The sequence below is a fragment of the Protopterus annectens genome, chromosome 15.part0, assembly GCF_019279795.1.
Source record: "Protopterus annectens isolate FY-2018-M chromosome 15.part0, PAN1.0, whole genome shotgun sequence".
NCBI lineage: Eukaryota > Metazoa > Chordata > Ceratodontiformes > Protopteridae > Protopterus > Protopterus annectens.
Window position 1 is genome coordinate 67385556 of NC_056749.1, and position 21770 is coordinate 67407325.

General features: G+C 37.7%; 1 protein-coding gene across 2 annotated transcripts in view; it reads right to left on the reverse strand.

Moving 5' to 3' along the window:
- F8 (coagulation factor VIII) overlaps positions 1-21770 on the reverse strand; it is a 2728596-nt gene that overhangs the window by 2151360 nt on the left and 555466 nt on the right. The gene's annotated exons all lie outside the window — the stretch shown is intronic.

Below are 21770 nucleotides of genomic sequence, written 5' to 3' on the forward strand. Positions count from 1 at the left end.
GGAGGGCATGGTGTTAATTTTGGATACTAGTTGGAGGTGGAATTAAGCTAAAAAGATATAGGGACAGACTATTTTTTAGAGTTGGATGTAATGGAATGATAGGGATGAAACTGATGTAGGGGTTGGACTGGAAGAGATAGACAGGTTATGAGCATAGTAGATCATTTGATTGGGTATGGGAGGAGGTGGGTGTGGTATACTTAACTATAGATGTACAGGTGCCAGGGGTGTGTGGAATTTGGGGGCAGGGTAGGGGACCGGAGTGAGCCTGAAGGGTGAACGAGGAGCAGGCAGAGCCAGGAAGTGATACAATGGAGCATCTAAAGAAACCAATCAGTAGCCATAGCAAAAGAGCAATACTATGTGACCAGGTAGGTGAAATGTTTATAGTTTAGCTTTATTCCACAAATGTGGGTTGAAAAGCAGACTGTGTGTTAGTTTAGGGAAAAGACCACAGTTGTGCTGGACAGGGCTAAAGCATTAGGTTTGTTTAAACTATTTACTGTAGGTAAGGGAGAGAAGGTATATGCTGCTAAATAGTGGCTGAATGGTGTAGAAGTGAAAGCGGACCTAAGGAGCAGATAAGGGATATGGTGGGAGGTGGGGGGTGGTAAGTATGGTGATAGTAAGGCTGCTGACATGCACAATGTGGGTCATTTTACAGAGCAGTGTAGGAATGAGTTCAGGATAATAAATACCTACAAACTGTAAGGGGACTTGGAGTTCTCAGGTTCTTGTACCACTTAGATGGTATGGCAGTTCCAGGAGTTAAGTACTAACAATATGGCTTGACCGCATTACAGTAGGATGGGAAACAGCTGGGTAGGAGTAGCTTGATTAGATGCTGTGAGGGACTTGGTGTTCTCAGGTTCTTGTACCACTTAAATGATATGGCAGTTCCAGGAGTTAAGTCCTAACAATATGGCTTGACCGCGATACAGTAGGATGGGAAACAGCCAGGTAGGAGTAGCTTGATTAGACGCTGTGAGGGACTTGGAGTTCTCAGGTTCTTGTACCACTTAGATGGCATGGCAGTTCCAGGAGCTACTCCTAACAGTATGGCTTGACTGCAGTACAGTAGGATGGAAAACACCCAGGTAAGAGTAGCTTGATTAGATGCTGTGAGGGACTTGGAGTTCTTAGGTTCTTGCACCACTTAAATGGTATGGCAGTTCCAGGAGTTAAGTAAGTCCTAACAGTATGGCCTGACCGTGTTACAGTAGGATGGGAAACAGCCGAGTAGGAGTAGCTTAATTAGCCGCTGTGAGGGACTTGGAGTTCTCAGGTTTTTGTACCACTTAGATGGTATGGCAGTTCCAGGAGTTTAGTCCTAACAGTATGGCTTGACCATATTAGACTAGGATGGGAAACAGCCAGGTAGAAGTAGCTTGATTACCAGTATGTGCATGGGCAGCCTTACATAGGGACCAAAATGAGGACCAGGTATATGTATGTGTATACATACATACACATACAGAGAGATAGAGAGAGGCAGAGAGTCTGAATTGCTGACATATATGAACTATCATACACATTACAATTCTGCTTCTCAAAAAGAGTACAATAACCCAGAATACATCCCAAACTGTATAATGCCAGAGGACAATCACAGAGCTCACAGACCTCCCAAGGATCTGACACCTATGTATTAAGACATTTAGCTGCTGAGACAAGAAGCTTTTAGCAGCAAACAGGTTCATGACAGAAGTAGCAGCATGGCTGGATATCTCTGTGGCACTCAGGTGATATTGCTTAACTGGAGGATGCAATGTGTTGCACTGAGGTGCCTATTATCCCAAAGCTTCTCCAGCCTTACTTGTTTGCCACTGCCGTTTTTAATCAGGCATCCACAGTACGTCGCTGTGTGACAAGTGCCAAAGGAAATTAAGCCAAGCAGCTTGAAGCCTACTTTAAATGTGAAGGCTGTACTGGTGCACCCAAGAAAGCAGGCTACAAGTCTCAGAAGGCTTAAATCAAAAAACATGGAGTGGCTTAAAACATGATTTACAGAATTTATTTATTATGTTTCATCTGCAAGTTACCCTCATATTGTGTACTTAGCTTATAGTCTGCCTGTACAACACTAGTTTGAATATTGTGCACCAAAAAGCACAAATATTCAGATTTGTTCACACAAATACACCATCAGGTGGAATTTAAACAGACAAAGTGAAAAGGACAAGTTACATTCATCTACACCACAGCTGACCAAAGTCCCCCCCAAATGGATAAAAATATTCTAATTTACTAACACAAATATTGACTTGCCAACCTTAATGTTAGAATTTAAGCTGAACTTTGAAGAGTATTATGTCATATTCACGAGATCTAAGTAGCATAATTAACAATTCTTCATTTAAAGAAATACCAAAATTTACGAAATACATATATGAAATCATATATAATGATTTTGACATGGGAAACAGTATTTCAAAATTTTACAAAATATTGATAAACTATAAAACAACACCCAAAACCTCATATTGGAAATATATAACAAAAGGACACTCAATACAGTTAACTGAAGATATTAAAACAAATATCTTATTATCGATAAAATATACATCCTTTACACAATACCGGAAAGTTTTTAATTGGAAATGTTTACACAGAGCATTCTTAACCCCAGACAGAATCAGTAAAATTAGTTCTTCCATAAAAGGTATATGTTGGAGATGTGAGCAAGTACACAGTGCAGATTGGAACCACATTTTCTTTGATTGTGTTAAAATTAAGCCATTTTGGAATGGTATTAATAACGTTCTACAAGCTTTATTTAATGAATCATTTTATTTAACTAAAGCTCTTGTATTATTAAATGTGAAGGAAGGTCCTCATTTGAATAGGTCAAACATGTATCTAGTATGGACTGTACTTGCAATTTCAAGGAAGTGCATAACAAGAAGAGGGAATACAAACACAATACTAACTTTGGAAGACTTCTACAGCCTACTGAAGACCACAGCATTATTGGAAATTAAAATTAAAGAACTAAGAATTTATCCAAAGCCATTTATCAACAACCCTTGGGGGAAAGTCTTATCACTGATTGACACTATACAATAACTGATCAGACACTCTGATAATGGATTGGAATACTTATAAAGTAACTGTATATATTAAGATCTGTTATAGTGTCAGGCTAATGTAAAAGTGTACATAGTTATTTAAGATGTTATAGATTCATAGGTTCATAGATTAATATTAGGCTAACAGCCCTTGTGGGCCATTTTCAGCTTAGCCAGTTACCCATGTGAGAATCAAACCCTGTACCTTATGTTTGTAAGGTAAACACCTTAACCATTATGCCAACCTCCCACCCCTGAATAAATGTATGTATAAATACTGTGGAATTCATTCAAATGTATTTGAAAAAATAAAAACAAATTTTGAGAAAATTATTTAAGCTGAGCAAATGAAAGGGCAACTTACTTTAACCCAGAGCCCAGTTAGCTATCACCCTACCCACCAAAACAAAATCAGGGTAGAAGAGTAGAATAAGAAAAAGAACAAATATCCACTTTCAAAACATTTAAACAAATGCATGCAAACACACACACTAACAAGCCAAACTTTATACATTTGCAGTTTTGAACATTTTTCTAGTAAAAACAAAACGTATGACCCAGTGATGATAAAACTGCCAATTTCAGAACATTTCAACCATCAAAGGGCACTCAAGCTTGTCATTATAGTCCACCAGTACCAGTCAATAAACACAATCTCTACAGAAGTAAAATCATCTGAATTATTCCACATTAAACAGCTCTAAGTAATGAAGAGGTTGCAGCTAGCAAACATCATATTTCAGTGTTTCATCTACAAATTCAGTGCCTGCTGCCCTTGAATACATTGCCTGTGTTTCATTAAAAAAATGGTAAGCTGGTAATATTGCAATAGGGAATGGATGATAACCAGATAACAAGTTCATAGTTACTAGGCATTTCAGCCAAATGAGGATACTGCAACAGCCCACCCCCTTCCCTCTTAAAGTACAACACAGTATCAGCAATCCATCTACATGCTGTGAGAGTAGACCTCATAGCCTTCTGCATCAAAAGCAAGTGTGTTACCTGTTATGCTCTCACCATGTGCTAAACAAAACAGATGCACATTGAAAACAGATTTGAGAAGCACTGAAACTCAGTTCCTTGAAAATGCAACAAAACTCATTTTTGTATTAGTTTGGCAGCTGGGGTAGAGGATTCAGTTTGTTAACTGTAACAAAGGTATAGGGTTTTAGCCAGAGCTGTCAACTGTCCAGATTTCTGTAGAATGTCCAGATTTTTGCCTCACATTTTCATTCTGTTCTTCATAAAATTTGTGTTTTTTGGTAAATCACTGAGAATCCAAGTTTCTAAATAATGGCATACATTTGAGTTAGAGATGTCATATTGTTTAGATAACACATGCAGATAGATAGATTAGATAACACAAATATTGTTATTCTAGTTGCTTTCTAAGTTTATAAGAGAAATATTTAAAATCTGTCCTCATTTTTGGGCTTTTGTCCTTACATTATTTTAAGCTTTGTTCAGATTTGAGAGATATGCTAACTTGACACACAAACACAGACTCAGAAAGAATGTCTTGTTTTTAAATTCTGCTTGGAACATGGAAAAGGAGCAGACAGCAGGTGTGTCACACAGAATACAGAAAAGAAGTATGTAACATGACACCAAAGTACAAGGTCAAAAGCTTATTTGTGAAGGTAAAAGAAGGAAGAGTGGAAGCTGGGCTGCTGCTCAACATAACAAAAAAGAAAAACTATAATAGTGTCATCTAATCTTATTGATTCTTTGCAAATAAATGGAGATGCGGTATCGACAATGACTAATTTTTATTTTTGTGGTTTCAAAAATACTTGCAAATTGTAAATGCAGCCAGTAAATTAAAATGTGCTTGTTTTTTTTACAAAGAAAACTCTAGGAAATCTAAATAAGATTTTAAAGAAAAGAGCCAGATTGTTAAAGGTCTGTAGAGTCAAAACTATAGCTTTGCAAGTAATACCATATGGCTGTTTGATTTGGACTACAAGTAAGGCTGTGCATAAGAAAATTGATGGATTATTCTAGGATACTACAGAAAATGTTTAAAAATTCAAGCTACTGAAAGAAGAGCAAATCAGTCAATAAAATAACCATATTCTGGTGATTGGAATCTCTGATAGTAAAAGTAAAACTCAGACACTTTGACCGCAATGTGAAGACAGGATTAACTACAGAAGACACTGTGTGTATCTTATTTCATCCCCCTTTATATTTATCTTGATATAAAATACCTCATAGTATTGGCATTAGCCTATTTCCCAATATCCCTGAAAATAAATTTGTTAATTTAATTTCCATCTCTATAAGAGGAAAAAATGTACAGCTGTATAAATTCCATAACTGTAAACATAAGTTTTTAATAAATGAGTTTTTTTCTTAAGTCGTATTCAATTTCTTCCACAGATTTAATTTATCCTGCATCTTCTGTATGTAATTTCTCATTGTGCCTGCAGACATTTAGAATTACCTGATTCAATTCTTAATATACTGATGGTTTAAGTAAAACATGGATCCTTCATATCCCAAACCAGTACTTTTTTCAGTACTCACCTGTAAACTGGTAAACATTTAAGTCACATACTAGATCATCTGCATGGTACAATTTAAGTGGATCTGTACATGAATTGAAGAAACTGCAAGTACTTTCAACTATAACCACAATCCAAATAAAGTTTGATTGAAGGGATACCACTATATTATTCCTTTATATAAAGGAATTACAGTACCAAACATTCCATTAATCATAGGAATACAAGTTGAATAAGCATATAACTTTTAAGCTAACAAAGAAAGTATCCTCCAAGTCCAAATGTCTCTGATAAAGGGAACATCTGTTGATAAGAAACAGTCATATGCTTTTACAACATTCATTTGACATATTGCTCCTTCATTCTGTGTCAGCTTATAAGGTCTTATACAATTCATAACGTACCATAATATTCCAGATACTGCAACTCCTTTTCTCTGCTCCTGCATGTCCTCACAATTGTTCTTTTCGAAAAGCCTCTGTAACCATTTTGCAAACATATAGGCTACTGATTTATAATCACAAGTCTCAAGAGCAATCATTTTCCACTTATCTGAAGTTGTCTTATCTTTACCCTTCCACAATAACTTTAATACTATGGTACAGCAATCCTTGTCGATCCTATGCATTAGACATTTATTAAGTATGTAATAGTTTTTGTTGCCACTTATCTAAAGCTTTAGAAAAAAATCTGGAATTCCATCTTATTGTGTTTGATAACCAATATTTAAAAAAAAAAACGTAGGTGTGGCAATGGGTCAGCTTGCGCCCCATTATTTGCCAATATTGTTTTAACACAATGGGAAACCAACTTTGTCTTCAAAAATGATCTATTTAAATTTTGTAAATTTTATGGTCGGTTTTTGGATGACATCCTTATATTTTGGGAAGGGTCACAAGACAGTTTGGAAAGTTTTTTTGATTTTTTTGAATGAAAGTACTACTTTTTTGTCCTTTACTATGGAATCAGCTGATGACACAATCCACTTTTTGGATTTAGAAATTAAAAAGGATAATGTTAATAAATGTTTCAATTCGACCATTTACAGAAAACCCACCTTCTCTAATACCCTTTTACATTTTGACAGTTGTCATCCCCTTCACCAGACGAAAGCACTGGTGAAGGGGCAGTGAGTGAGGTTAGCAAGGATGGTCAGTAATTCTGAACAATTTATTGAGGACATTGAGATATTGAAGGCCATGTTATCAAGAAAGGGGTACCCATAAGTATTTATTGAACCCATACTGCAGGAAGTTATTAAGAAAAGAATTGATGGGTACTTTGTTTCATTATCGGGAACTAATATACAAACAACAGGTACACATAATATTGATAGTGGTGTCAGTAACCTGGACCCTACGGTTACTGACATGGGCTTTAACCGGGCCATGATCTTAATGTTTAGTCCTGTTTTTAGAGACATTAAGGAGGTCATACACAATAATTGGTGTATTTTAATGGACAGTGATGAACATAAGGAAAAAATGGGACATAAGCCAACGGTGGTCTACAAAAGAAGTTTGAATATTAAAAATATTCTGGAAAGGAACATGTATCAAGGTGGGGGAGGTCATATGAGAAAATGTGGACACTGCTCCCAATGCTGCCACATCATGGAAACAGATGCAGTTCACATTGAAGGTTATGGAGAAGTTAAACTGACACAAAAGTTTAATTGTTTAGTGTATATAGCTATTTGCCAACAATGTGCTAGGTTCTACATTGGTAAAACAAAAAATGCTCTTTATAAGCAGATATATCAACACATGTATGATATATGAAAAGTCAATTTGACCAATGCCTTGGCCAGGCATGTGTTCGAATGTAGAGGACACTTTTTTAGATTTTCAGGCTTGGAACAGATTGTTGATAAAGACATGAGGGGAGGGCCAAGAGATATATATGGCAGCTTCGGGTTAATGCCACAACCAACCCAGGTCTCAATGAGACCTTGTCTATTTCTAGTTACCTTAAATTAAAATCAGAGTTTCATATGTGACCATTTAATCATTATTTATTTTTATTTCCCCTAATTAACCAGCAATATCAATGACTTCATATTTCAACAAGAAAGGAATTTTGTTATTTGCAAATTAGATGTGCTGTCCTTTAGGGAATTTATATATATATATATATATATATATATATATATATATATATATATATATATATATATATATATTTATGTATTTATCTAGTCATTGTCATTCCTAAGTGTAATAGTTTTTCATCAAATTTTGTACATTTTTCAAGGTTTTACATGTAGTTGATGTTACTAGTTAAATTTACATGTTTATTTATAAATACTGTATCCATTCATTTATGTCATTTATTGGGATGGGTTTTAATTTTGGGTACCATGTACCACTACTTTAATATTAATGTAATAAAATGTTGTTTTGTCAGTTGGGAGGTTTTTTATAGCAGAATATAACATCATTAGTACTGTATTTAAATTAATTTATTAAGGGGAGTGGCTATCATGTGACAATGTGAAGGGTAATTAAGCTTCTACAAAGTTCATTAAATGTGTTTCTGATGAAGTCCGAGTCTTAAGGTCGACAAAAGCGCTAAAACAAATAAATTGGTTGCTGTGATATATTGGGTGTTGAGCCTACTTCTATTTTGAAATTCCATCTTTACTTGGTTGAGTATTAACAGAAACAGATTTCAAAATTAATTGTAATTATAATACAGAAAATAGGCTTATTTAAAGTATCCACATGTATATCTAAATTCCGCAAATACATTTTTGGAAATTCTGTTGCTTTGCTCTGAAATTTCTTTGTATAATATGCAATAATTACATTTAATATTTGCCAAGGTTCAGTAATATGCTATACTTTATTAACTTAACCATTTCATTCACTATGCAATCTTGCAGAAACACCTGCAAACAAGAATATCTTCGGCGTAACAAAATCTGGTATTTTCTGCCACAAGCAATGTTTAAACTGTTGCTTCACAATCCTCCTGAAGTTGCATCTGTATTTTCTATAAAAGCTTTATCATAATGATGTACTAATAGAAATATATTTTGTACTTCCAGTACTCTTCTTTCATGTATTTGCCACTGATATTCATAAATTTTCATTTTTAGCTCAACCCACCACTCCAGTTGGAAATAAGCAAACTGAAGTCCTAAATGATCTTTCCATAACATAAGTATATACTGATAAATATTGTATTTATAATACAAAGCTTCCTGTATTTTAAATTATTAGACTCTGATTTGAATATTAAGATGACTAATATATTGCTCATTCATAAGTAATTTATGATCACAAAACTAATTTAATAATAATTGCTCAGGTGCTTCTAATAATTTACTACTGGAAAATATAGTCTATTCTAGTATGTAATGGTCAGCATTTATAGTTAACCCCTAAAGTACTTCTTGTGACTAAGCTGTTTTTCTCTTAGTGTTTTACATAACCTCATATCAATATCCTCAGAATATCTCCTTTTCCTTGTATTTCCAGGTAATAAGTATGAATTTAAATCACCTCCTCGTATAATAATAAATGGAACATCCAACCATGGTGCTATTTTCTCATAGTAAATTTCTGGCCCCTGGTACAGTGCAAACACAAACCTTTGCTAATCTTTGTGTATAACCTCCACAAACCATCTTTATAATCAATATTGGTTTAATTTCAAAAAGTACATAAATTCCTATCTCAATTTAGCAAAAATATAACAACCCCACAGCATGAATCATGACCATAGGACCAAACCACTTGATTCCTAGGTATTCTTCAGTACAGTTCAGTTCATTATATGCAACTCTTCTTATACTTGAAATAACTATAAAACAAGTTCTTATATTTGATTGTCATATGCTTTTGCCAACAGGTGGAAGGCTGAATGTCTAGTTTGGTGAACAGACATTTTATTTTGTGCATGTATTGTCGAAATTTGTAAGTTAAATGTGTTGCAGATGCATGCATGTGTGTGTTGTTTGCAAATGTGTGTGGGTTAGGATTAGAATATGGGTATATGTAAAGGAAGGGTTCAAGTATGTATATGATCGTGAGTGTTTAGGGTTAGAGGTTGGGTTAGGTTAAGGGATAGATTTAGTGTATTTATGTGTGTGTCCTTGGTGAGTGTCTGAGCTGACTTATGTAGTGGTAGTGTTATGAGAAGGATTTTTTTTTATTTAGATGCAGGTTAGGGTGGAGGACAGGTGCAGGGTTAGGGTTAGGGTCAGATGCATGCCTCTAGCCCTAATCTTCATCTAAATTAAAGAAAAAAAAACTTTTCCATAAACTACCGCTATTCAGACGAATTTGAGCTGAATCTGGCTGTGTTTTAGGTAGTGCACTGGAAAAGTAAATTAGTTTCTATTAACTATTTTCAATGCAGTGCATCTCAATGAGAAGTATTAGTGATACAATGAGTGGTGAATGTGTTTTGGTTGCAGTTTATGTATTGACCAAGTAACATGTCAACCAATCATTACATAATCATATACGAGATTGGCAATAAGTTTTCTATGTTTTAATTGGTTCTTCGCCCTTTGCACCCCCAGTCCAGATTCCTAGTTGGTCTTTAATCTTGTAGACTGAATGCATTGCATTACAATGTCTTTTCAGTTTCTATTAGAAATGACTTGTCTATATTTGAATGGTATGTCTTTTTTCAAAATTTAAGCCATAGACAGAAAAACTGAAGTTTCATTAATTTTTTTCATGTCAGTCTTATTAAAGATTGTCTGTAAACCTGACTGTTTTCAAACAGAAATCATAAATTGTCTCTGAGGAAAAATGCACCAAAGGTATTACTTGAGGAGCAAACATTTCCAAAGGTGCTATGAGATTTAATAAAATGCACCTGTCTAGGGACCCTTGTCTGTCTAGGGGGCCCTTGTCTGTCTAGGGGCCCTTGTCTGTCTAGGGCGGCCTTGTCTGTCTGGGGCCCTTGTCTGTCTGTGGGCACTTGTCTGTCTAGAGGGGCCCTTGTCTGTCTAGGGGGCCCTTGACTTTAAATAAGGGACGCACAACAAAAATGAACATTTTGATACAACTAGAAAGAGGCAGCCTCTCAAACTTCATTGGTTGCTGTTTCATCTTTTGTACAGCATCTGTAAAGGGAAGGGGTAACCACTGACCCTAGATAATCCTCTACTCATCACTCATTAAACCCATTATAGAGTACAACTCCCCTTTTGGTATGTACCTCACAAGACATCTACAACAACTGGAAAGGCCACAGAAATACCTCACAAAGAGGATTACCGGCCTCAAACAGATGCCTTATCCAGACCGTCTCAAAAATCTCCAGCTTTACTCCGTCGCATATCGCCTACTCAGAGATGATCTCTGCCTAACACACAAAGCTATGTCAAACCCAGAGCTTTTGGGCATGCTTCACTTAAAGAAATTCCAATCCCTCTGAGCTACATGCTCTAGGGACCTAAACCTTGTCACCACAATAAACAGAACATGCCGAACAGACAGATTCCTGTCCCAGAGACTTCCCATACGCTGGAGCAGACTACCTATCTATGTCAAACAGAGCTCCTCATTAGCACTCTTCAAGAAAAATCTTGATGATTGGATGGGAGGGTAGGTAATCCCCCCCGAGGATCACTTCTGTGGCTCTGTTCAATAGTGGCACAGGAAAATAATTTTTTGGGTGGTATCTTTTGGCTAGGCTTATAAAGGCCCTAGGGACAATAACCTAGTACCTACCTATGAACCTATGAACCTTGTCCTGGTGATAGCATACCACTCTCTTACAATATTGCACCAACAAGAAAATCCCTTTTAAAATAGTTATCCATGGAAAGTAATGTAGTTCCATCTGGTAAGTCAGTATTTATTTTTTAAATGATTTCAGCCCATACAGTACAGCTGTCATCACTTAATTTGTGTCCACCCAAATACACCCCATGCTGAGTCCTCTGTACTCCTTGTACCCCCTGATCACCTCCTCCAACAGGTGCTCCTGCACCTTCCCTCTTTTCTTGTTACTTCCTGTGGACATATCACTTCACTCTCCTTATCAGATAATAACGACTAGGGGAATTGTCCCAGTACTCTGGCCAAATTTCCCTTAGTCAGAGCAAATATCCCTGAAAAGAGATCATCAACCTAGTGGGACTAATGCTATCAAGAAAAGATGAATAAAATGGTAAATAAATGCATATCACAAAACAATTATCTTAAGTAATGTATGAAAGAAATACAAAATGTATATTCCATATCTGAAAGGGGGGAGGGGATATTCCAGAAATGTTGAATTACAAAACTATCTGCATTCAGTCTCAGATCCAGGAGATGGTACAATGTCATGCACCCCCATCTTTTGTAAGTTATATCTGTTGCTGGACTTCTAAGGTTTTCCCTACACATGCAGAAGGAGATTTCAGGCCTGGTGTGTGCCTTCTCTCTTATAATTGCTTGGATCTGCTGCTCACATCTGTGGGTTCTTGGCAGAGAGTGATAAACACATTATGGTCACCTTGACATGGTCAGTCTAAAGGCTGACATCTCAGTAGTAGAGGCTGTGGCAGGTGAGATGCTTTACATGGAGGAGGGAGTGGACAGATGCAGCATCTGCCACAAGGCATTACAGCAGAACTGCTGAGAAGTGCACCAGAGCAATAATCCCAGGTGCAGTACATGGGTTCAGATCCTTACACTGCTGCTATACATATGCAGCCAGTTCATGAACTACAGATGCTCTTTACATGTGTGTTAAAATGAACTCTAATCTTCAACTGCTTTCCTGTTCATACCTTCCTGCACATGTAGCGCAGCGTAGTCCAGAACCCACAGCTTTAACTTTAGTTTCCAGCTTACATTTACAATTTTCATTTATTTATTTTTTTTTATTTTAAACTGGCTAGACCATATTCTGGCTCAGCCTGGGTACAAAAGAGGAATTTATTACATAACAATGACTTTGAAATGACAGAAAAATAGTAATACAAGAATTAAAATACTAATTCATGACTAATAGTATTCAAACAATTGAACTACATAAAATGTGGGGAAGGAAATATATGCAGTGGAAATTCAAACAAAAGTAGAGGGTGAGAGCAGGAAAGAGCAGGGTAGAAACAGAGTGCTATGTACCTATTCATCTAATTATCCCACAGACTGCATGCATACTTTGCTGCTTTTATCCATTCTCAAACGTGGACTTTTATTGTTTTAGTTTGCTTAATACCGATTATCATTTATTTATACATTGTATTTGAATGGCAATGTAGTATTTGTACCCTGCTATGCTTGTACTGCCATTATGTTTAAGTGTTTTATTCTGTTTGAATTTTGAGTCAGTAATGACTAATATTTTTCACTATTGTTAACGTCTTTGCCGTTTTTCCCCCCACACCTCCACTGAAAAACGTCTTTTGCTCAGTCATAGTTTCTCAGTAAAGAAAAGCTGAACAAAATAAATAAAATAAAAGAAACAAAAACAAAAGTAGTAAAATACAAACCACATTATGACACAGACAAACCACAACATGTAACCACCAAATGGAAGGACGTAGCTGAAAGAGTATATATACGTCCCTTCGCAATCAGTTCCAGAGCCACCATACTGTGCTCATTTACACAGGAAGTAGAATAGACAAAACTTGGGGGTGGAGCCTCCGAAACTTAGACTGGTTCAAACACCTGTTAAAATTACACGAAGTCCAGGGACCCTTAATAATGTACCTGTGACTGGTGACTCATTATCCCCAAACAATAAAAACATACCCCTCCAATTTCTATAAGGCGTTTGTGACAATAAACTGCTTATCAGAGGCACAAAATAAGGGACATTAGCTAGCAGTGGACACTACACATAATCCAAGCAGATACAACTTTGTCTGTGTCCATATGGGTCAACAATTAGGCTTCTTACTTGGAGTAATATGACTCCCAACACTTTGGAAAATAAATTAGGATTCAAAGTAAAATCAGCAAATTCTGAAACTTACTGTTATACCTTTAATCTCTTCTTATGTGGCTGGACTTCACCTCCCTGCTACCCTGATGTGGGGTATGTGCCCTCCCACATCTCTGCTATAGAAACAAACACACACCACACTAACACCACACACACACACACACACACACACACACGCACACACGCACACACGCACACACACACACACACACACACACACACACACACACACACACACACACACACACACACAAACACACACACATATAGTAACTCGGAAATCACTGTACCTCAGAGCAGGAGGAATTCTCTTAATATGCCTCATTTTCCGATTTAGTATGTATTCTTCTATCTGCACTTAAACTCTATTTTTTGTGAGTTTCAATTTTAGGATTTTTTTTTTTTACTTTTAACAATCTGAGGCAGTCAGTATTTCCTTTAATGAAGAACGGTGCAGTGCAGCTATCCGATATTCTTACTGACAAAGAAAAAAAAAATATTTACTCATATTTAACCCTATCCTCAAAAGGCATCTGAAATTAGTGAACTAAACCTTATCCTCAAAGAGTACCTGAAGCGGCAATTAAGCCGTATCTTTTAACGGGCACCTCAGGTTATAAATAAACTCTGGCCTTCAGTTTTGGCAGGGATGTATTGAAAAAGGAGCAAATTATTTGCTGAACATAAGAAGGGTGACAAGCTTTCCTGATTTGCAGCAGATGGATTACATATGCTAATCAGGGAGTAAAGCATTAAGATTTGTGTCTCCATACTGTGCATATTAGAGATACAGGAAATTAAAATGAACAAAGAAAAACTGAGATGAAGTTATCCTTGGCAATGCAAGCATTTCAAGCACAAACATTTGCAGCATCAAAGCATTTCTTTCTGCAGACCAGACAGGATTAACAAACACCCAACTGTTCTTCCTCACATTTCCCCCTCACTGTTAAATACTAACCATATTGTAATATTTAGCCTAAAATTTCATACCTGTAAATTGAGAACTTTCTATTTTCTTACTTATGCTAAAGGTAAGTAATGTCTTTCAGCTTTTCCCGGTTAAGGGTCACCACTCGCCACAGAGGAACTCCGGTCCGCTCATGATTGGCAGTGGATTTTTGCAGTGCCAAGTTGCCAGCCCAACGCCCAACCTTCAAAGAAGGCATGCTCATCCATGCACGCACCTACCTGCATGTCTTTAACATCACTCGACTGTGGGGAGGACATGCAGACTCCACACAGAAGGCGCTCCAGCCGAGAATCGAACCGGAGAATTATGCTAAATGTATAACACGGAAATAGACATACTCTACAATATCACACAATGGAATGGAATGCTTCATAAATCTCATATTGTGCTATTACACTTATAAAAAGGTCTCTGATTATTACACTATGCGTCCTAAAATATATACCAGTGGATCATAAATATGCTGCAGTCTAAAGAATAAACCAGTGTGGTGAAACTTTAAGGTTAAACAATTATATAACTAGAAAACAAGATATTAAAAAAAAAAATCAAATGACCCTGACTCAGTAAACAAATCTTTCTTAAAAATGTATCAAAATCTTAACTAAATAAATCAAATGAGGCTGTTCAGGCTGTGAAACAAGACAGACATCGAGCAGATGACGACAAGCAGTTTTTAATGATATCAAAAAAGTAAAGCAGGAAAACAGCAAATCTATAAAAGTAGATTTCTAATAAAGTAACAATATTTGAACTTCATTTCATATATATATATATATATATATATATATATATATATATATATATATATATATTGGTTCATAGCAGGTTACTAGCCTACGAAAACCTAGAACCTTTACAAGCCTAGGATCCCCATTTGTCCTTTTTAGGTAGTTCACAGAAAGGATTTATGAACAGAGTGGGTCTGTGATTAACACCAGCTACCCCTGTCCATGAGGGACATGGGTGCCATGCCAGGGACGAATTTGTGGTCTCCCATCCAGTTATCTAACTTGCACTTGAATAAGGTCAGTGAGGAGCTCGGTTTTATATGAATAGGAAGTCTAGTCCAGAGAAGCGGCAGTCTCTGAGAGACATATCTGTCTCTCCAGCATGTTCTGTTAATATCACAAGCTAGGATGAGATGCTTGGAGTGAGTGACTCTTGTGCCATTTGACTTGCTGATGTGCAGCATTTCCATTAGTGCAGGGCTGGAGATTGCCCTATAGGTGGACAATTGCTTTAAAAAATTTAAGGCTAGAATTATTATACTCCTGCACTAAGGATGTGTTACCTGCATTACAGGTGAGATGATATCCATAGCTATAAGGAAAGGAAAGAATGCTACCCTTTACAGCATAACTAGGTGACTACACAGTTACTGTGCTTCTGTTTACATCGCTGAGAAGGCCAGATATAATGTAAACTGCCAAATTATCCAGGCTAAATTCAAAATCCCTCACAACTGCAGAAAGTTCAAAAAATCCTCATGGTGAAAATAAATGGGTCGCTTTGCATATCCCACCAACTCCTTGGAAGTGACCTGAGCTTGGTGTATAAAACCACATCTGACCAAACTGTATGTGAAAACATTTATTTATTTGGGTAAATAACTGCATAGCCATGAATTCTATCCTCATGGCTTTTTAGAGAATAATTGTTCCCATCATATCTGTCTGCCCACTGATCTGTCAGAATGCCAGTACCCCTCCATAGACTGTGTGACACCCTAAGGACAGTGTTCATCAGCAGCCTCATACATTAGTTTTCTTCTTCTTAACCAGTAATGTGCACTGCTATCTTGGAGGTGTGTCTGTTTGTTTTACTTTGGCTGCACATGAAAATCAAGAGGTCAGCTGCAGTTCTGTCCACTGCAAACCTAGTGAGATACTAGTACAGTCTCCACCCTCTATCAAGCTCTGTTTGCTGAGAGTGAGGTTGGTCACCTTGCCTCTTTAACATGGGTCATTCAATTCTATTTGAAAGCATGTGCCTGGACCATGCGAGTCTAACCAATGCTAGATTTCATAATGGTGCTTAAAAACGTAGGGAAAATAATGTTACAGATTCATTACCCAATGACTATAAAAAGCTTGAAATAAATTAGTGTCTTTAGTAAAACATCTCAAGAACATTGAGCAATGAAAAACATGTTTATTGAACAGCAGAGAGTGCAGTTAGTTGTACAAGTCCTGTTTCTGACACTGCAATTACGCGTTTATATTACATTATCAAAAGATGAAAATAGTGAACACTATTTCATCAGCCCCAAAACATCTAAACATGAAAATATCAAACATTCAGAACAGCAAATGTTTTCCCATGGAAAAAAATTGCTGCTCCAAAACACATACACACAACACAAGCACATCAAACAAACAGCAACCACACACATACACTTAAATTCCTACATCTAACACTACACTAAACTAAATATACACTACTGTCTACCCACTTACCTTAACCCAAACCCTAACCCTAAGGTTCGTCACTATTGCACACTCACCTAACCCAAGCCCTAATCCTAACTGACTTAAACCGCCCCTAACTCTAAAGTCTGTCACTATCGCACACAGGTCTAACCCACATACTAACCCTAACTCACTTAACCCGCCCCTAACCCTAACGTACAAACAATCGCACACTTACCTGAACCCAACCCGTAACTTTCCACCACAGCGCTAAGAATAGCGAACCCACAGAAACGGCCAAACAAATTCTATCCCGAGGAAAGAATTCGCTGTTCTGCAGCTTCGCTATTCTTAGCATTCGCTGAATAGTGTTCAATATCAGAACATTCAAAGTTTTAATACTTCGATGTTCTGATATATACCCGCAATTACTACAAAGTAATTTTTCAGAAAGTAACAATTAGCAGTAGTGGAGTTTGTACTTTTCCTTCAGTTGTACAGCTACAAAGTTAGTATATTTTAGTCTGTGTGGCATGGAGGTGTAGAAAACATGCTTTGAAGTTTCTGAAAGTGGTTTCAACAACTTCATGTCATTGTAATTAGAAAGTGAAATTTTCTTTGGTGAGTTAACATGAATCCACAAAAAATTCCAGCATGAAACAAAGTGAACCTTCTTGAAAGGCAACAGACAACAAGCATGACACCAAACCAATGAACACGTGACATCAAGAGCATCAGTGAATGAACAGCAGCTGCCTCATTTGAAGATTTCCATCTTTACTGCTAATTGTTTGTTACAGAAGCAGACGTAGGTGATTACTACAACAGGAAGATGATGCCAAGGCATTTGTTTCTGCATTATAGAGTCTTAATAGTGTGTTCTTTTGGTGACAAGAAAACATCCACATTCCACATCAGTACATAATGATGCACAGCTGCTATAAGTATTTTCTGTCACATGATTACCACCACAATTACGATAGTTGACTCTCAGGCTAGGTGAGGAGACATGCTTTGAGTTTGCTGACTCACCCTTGTGCTTCACTGAGACTGTGTTTACACTGGAATTTGCTATAAAGCTACTGGGTTTACCAGTGAGTGTTCAAGGGCTCACAGTTGCTGCCATGTGCTTGGGCCTGTTTCTTTTAACCATGTGCTGCATACTATCAACATGAACACTAGAAGATACTGAAAGCATGCATTTCTCATTTGTAAGCATGTTTGTGGATTTTCCTGTGAGCTCATATATCTGACAAATCTCAGTGGCCTTACTCAAAGTTAAATCACTGTCTCGAGGCAAAACCATTCTCACAGCATCATCTTTAATACCACACCCAAGTCTGTCTTTTATCAACTCATCCCTTAAACTACCAAACCTGCATGTTTCAGTCTTCTTTTTTAAGTCAGTTATATATGGTGCAAAAGTTTCCCCAGGCTTTTGATCTCTTGCATGAAATAAGTGCCTTTCCATTGTAATATTCATTTGGGGGTTACACATTTCTCAAACTTTATGTTTTAAACGCTCAGGGTCTTCCCTTGACTCAGCCGGTACAACTATATGGCGTTTTTTCCCCTCCCCTGCAAATACAGCAGGTGCATACATAAATGAACGCACTCTTTCTATGGCTTCTGAACCAGCTAAATTAAATAGAATAAATGTCTTTGTTTTATATTTTTTTATCAAGAAATCATTTAAGCAAGTTATGATACCTGAAATTCATTTCTGACCTGTTTTGCGAGTTATACGTGTAATAGGGATGATCCATTCCTCTATATTCCTTCAACGTTAATTGAGTGCCTCTTGGTCTTAATTCTGGATTTCAGGATCTCATTCTGACACCATGAAGCTCATCATGGCTTACAATTGAAGATGAACAGGCAGGGTAGTTTGTTTCTATGCTTTATTACATAGAAACACATCAGGAAATATAGTAGCAGCACAAAATATAAACGGACTGATTAACCGACAGACTGCAACAGACATGCATGCTTACATCTCAACAGCTTACTACAAAATGGCAGTCAAGCTTCACATGCTCAGTATTTATACACTTGTGTAAGCCCATGGAAAGCTTTTTAAAAGCATATATACTGATCTACACTCAGCCTTCATTAGACCAATAATAGAGTACAATGCACCCTTCAGTATGTACCCGACCAGACATGTACAATAGCTGGAACAGCCACAGAGATTCCTCACTAAACGGATTTAGGGTGTAAATAACATGTCCTATGTGGACCGCCTCACGTCCCTGCCATTGTGCTAAGTCTCGTATAGACTACTGAAGAGCGTTCTATGCCTAACCTACAAGGCGCTCTATCAGCCCCAATTGCTCTGCTACACATTCACTAAACAAAGAGCACTAGAACTACCTGATCTAAAGATCTAAACCTCATCTGTGAAATAAACAGAAGATGTTGGAGGGACAGATGTGTGTCAGAGATTGCCCCTTTTCTACAACAGATTCGTCATTTATGTGTAGCAGAGCTCATCCATAAGCCTTTTCACATGCATTTTGCAGCAATGGACGGTAAGTCGTAAAGTCATTCCTGACCTTTTGCTTGTGCTCCTTACGGACAGGGCCATCTTGTAGCTACAATAAAGTCATTGGCATGTACCAAAGCCATTGTAGTCCTTGGACACTGAATTTAGAAAACTGGTGCATGAATGCTAGGCTTAAAAAAGTTCTAGGGTCGTTAACCTAGTGACCTCCTAAGGGTCGCTAACCTAGTGACCTCCTATGATCCTGTGATCCTATGTAATATGAGTATATAATGAGAATACTTTATATAGAGATGTGCAGTAGACAGAGCAGTGAGGAGAAACATATTTGTTTCAAATCTACTTTGGAAGTCTGAAGAATATGGATGCATAATCATTTTGATTATCCTTTTAGGTTTTCTTTAGATTGTAGCAATGGATTTGAGTCAGAAAGCTTTATCCCATCATACCCTTTTTTATAATGTTTACAGGACCCTGCTAATTTTGCAGGAGAGAGCCAGACATTCCATGGCCAGGCAACAACAGTACAGCTCATGCGTTCCTGCATGCAGTGAGAGTCAGGTGATAGGGAGTGTGCCAGCTTTCCAGCCATATGTAGTGAGCTATGCACCCTCTTTGAAGATCTCTCCCGCATGGCAGCTCAGTGAGTTCCACTGTATGCTGTATACTATAGGTAGCATGCCACTATATGCTACAGGAAGCATGCCACTGCATGCTACAGGAAGCATGCCACTACATGCTACAGGATGCATGCCACTACATGCTACAGGAAGCATGATATTACATGCTACAGGAAGTGTGCCACTACATGTTTCATTCTACATGCTACAGGAAGCATGCTACTACAAGCTACATGCTGCAGGAAGCATGCCATTATATGCTACATACTACAGGAAGCATGTCACTATATGCTGCATGCTATAGGAAGCATGCCACAACATGCTACATCCTACATGAACATGCCACTACATGCTACATCCTATAGGACGCATGCCACTACATGCTACAGGAAGCATGCTACTACATGCTACATGTTGTAGGAAGCATGCCACTACATGCGACATACTACAGGAAGCATGTCACTATATGCTGCATGCTACAGGAAACATGCTACTACATGCTACAGGAAGCATGCCAATACGTGCTACATACTATAGGAAGCATGCTACTACATGCTACAGGAAGCATGCCACTATATACTACATTCCACATGGTACAGGAAGCATGCTACTACATGCTACATGCTATAGGAAGCATGCCACTACATACTGCATACTGTAGGAAGCATGCCACTATATGCTACATACTATAGGAAGCATGCCACTATATGCTACATACTACAGGAAGCATGCCACTACATGCTACATACTACATACTACATGCAACAGGAAGCATGCCACTACATGCTACATCCTATAGGAAGCATGCCACTACATGCTACATCCTACATGAGCATACCACTACATGCTACATCCTACATGCTACAGGAAGCATGTCACTACATGCTAGAGGAAGCATGCTACTACATGCTACATACTACATGCTAAAGGAAGCATGCCACTACATGCTGCCTACTGTAGGAAGCATACCACTACATACTACATGCTGTATACTATAGGAAGCATGCCAGTACATGCTACATACTACATAATATAGGAATCATGCCACTACATGCTGCATTCTATAGGAAGCATGACATTACATGCTACATAAATTAGAAATCATGCCACTACATCCTACATATTAAGTGCTCTGGGAAGCATGCCACTTTATGCTGAATGTCACTACTGTACATGCTACATACTATAGGAAGTATGCCACTATATGCTACACGTTACATGATATAGGAAGCATGCCACTACATACTACATACTATAGGAAGCATGCCACTACATACTACATGCTGCATACTATAGGAAGTATGCCACTATATGCTACATACTGCATGCTATAGGAAGCATGACAGTACATGCTACATGCTATAGGAAGCATTTGACTACTTGGCACATTCTGGAGAAATCATGCCACTACATGTTACTTGCTATAGGAATCATGTCACTACATGCTACATGCTATGTACTAGATGCTAAGGGAAGAATAAGACTACATGCTACATACTATAGGAAGCATGCCTCTGCATGATGACTTCCTCAGCTTGTCTAGTTTCACACTGGCAGCATGTGTTTGAGAGGCCAAGACTGTGGGCAACATCTAATGCTCCCTGTAGGTGTCAACCAAATGGCAGTCCATTGCCATGCCCGCTCCCTACACCCAGTATGGGCAAGTTGACAGTGGCGGCTCTCTCCCATCCTCCCCTATGCAACTCCTTTACCACCCCAGCTGCTAACCAAAATCAGATGACTGGGGTTGTAGTCAGACCTTTACCCCTCTGCACCA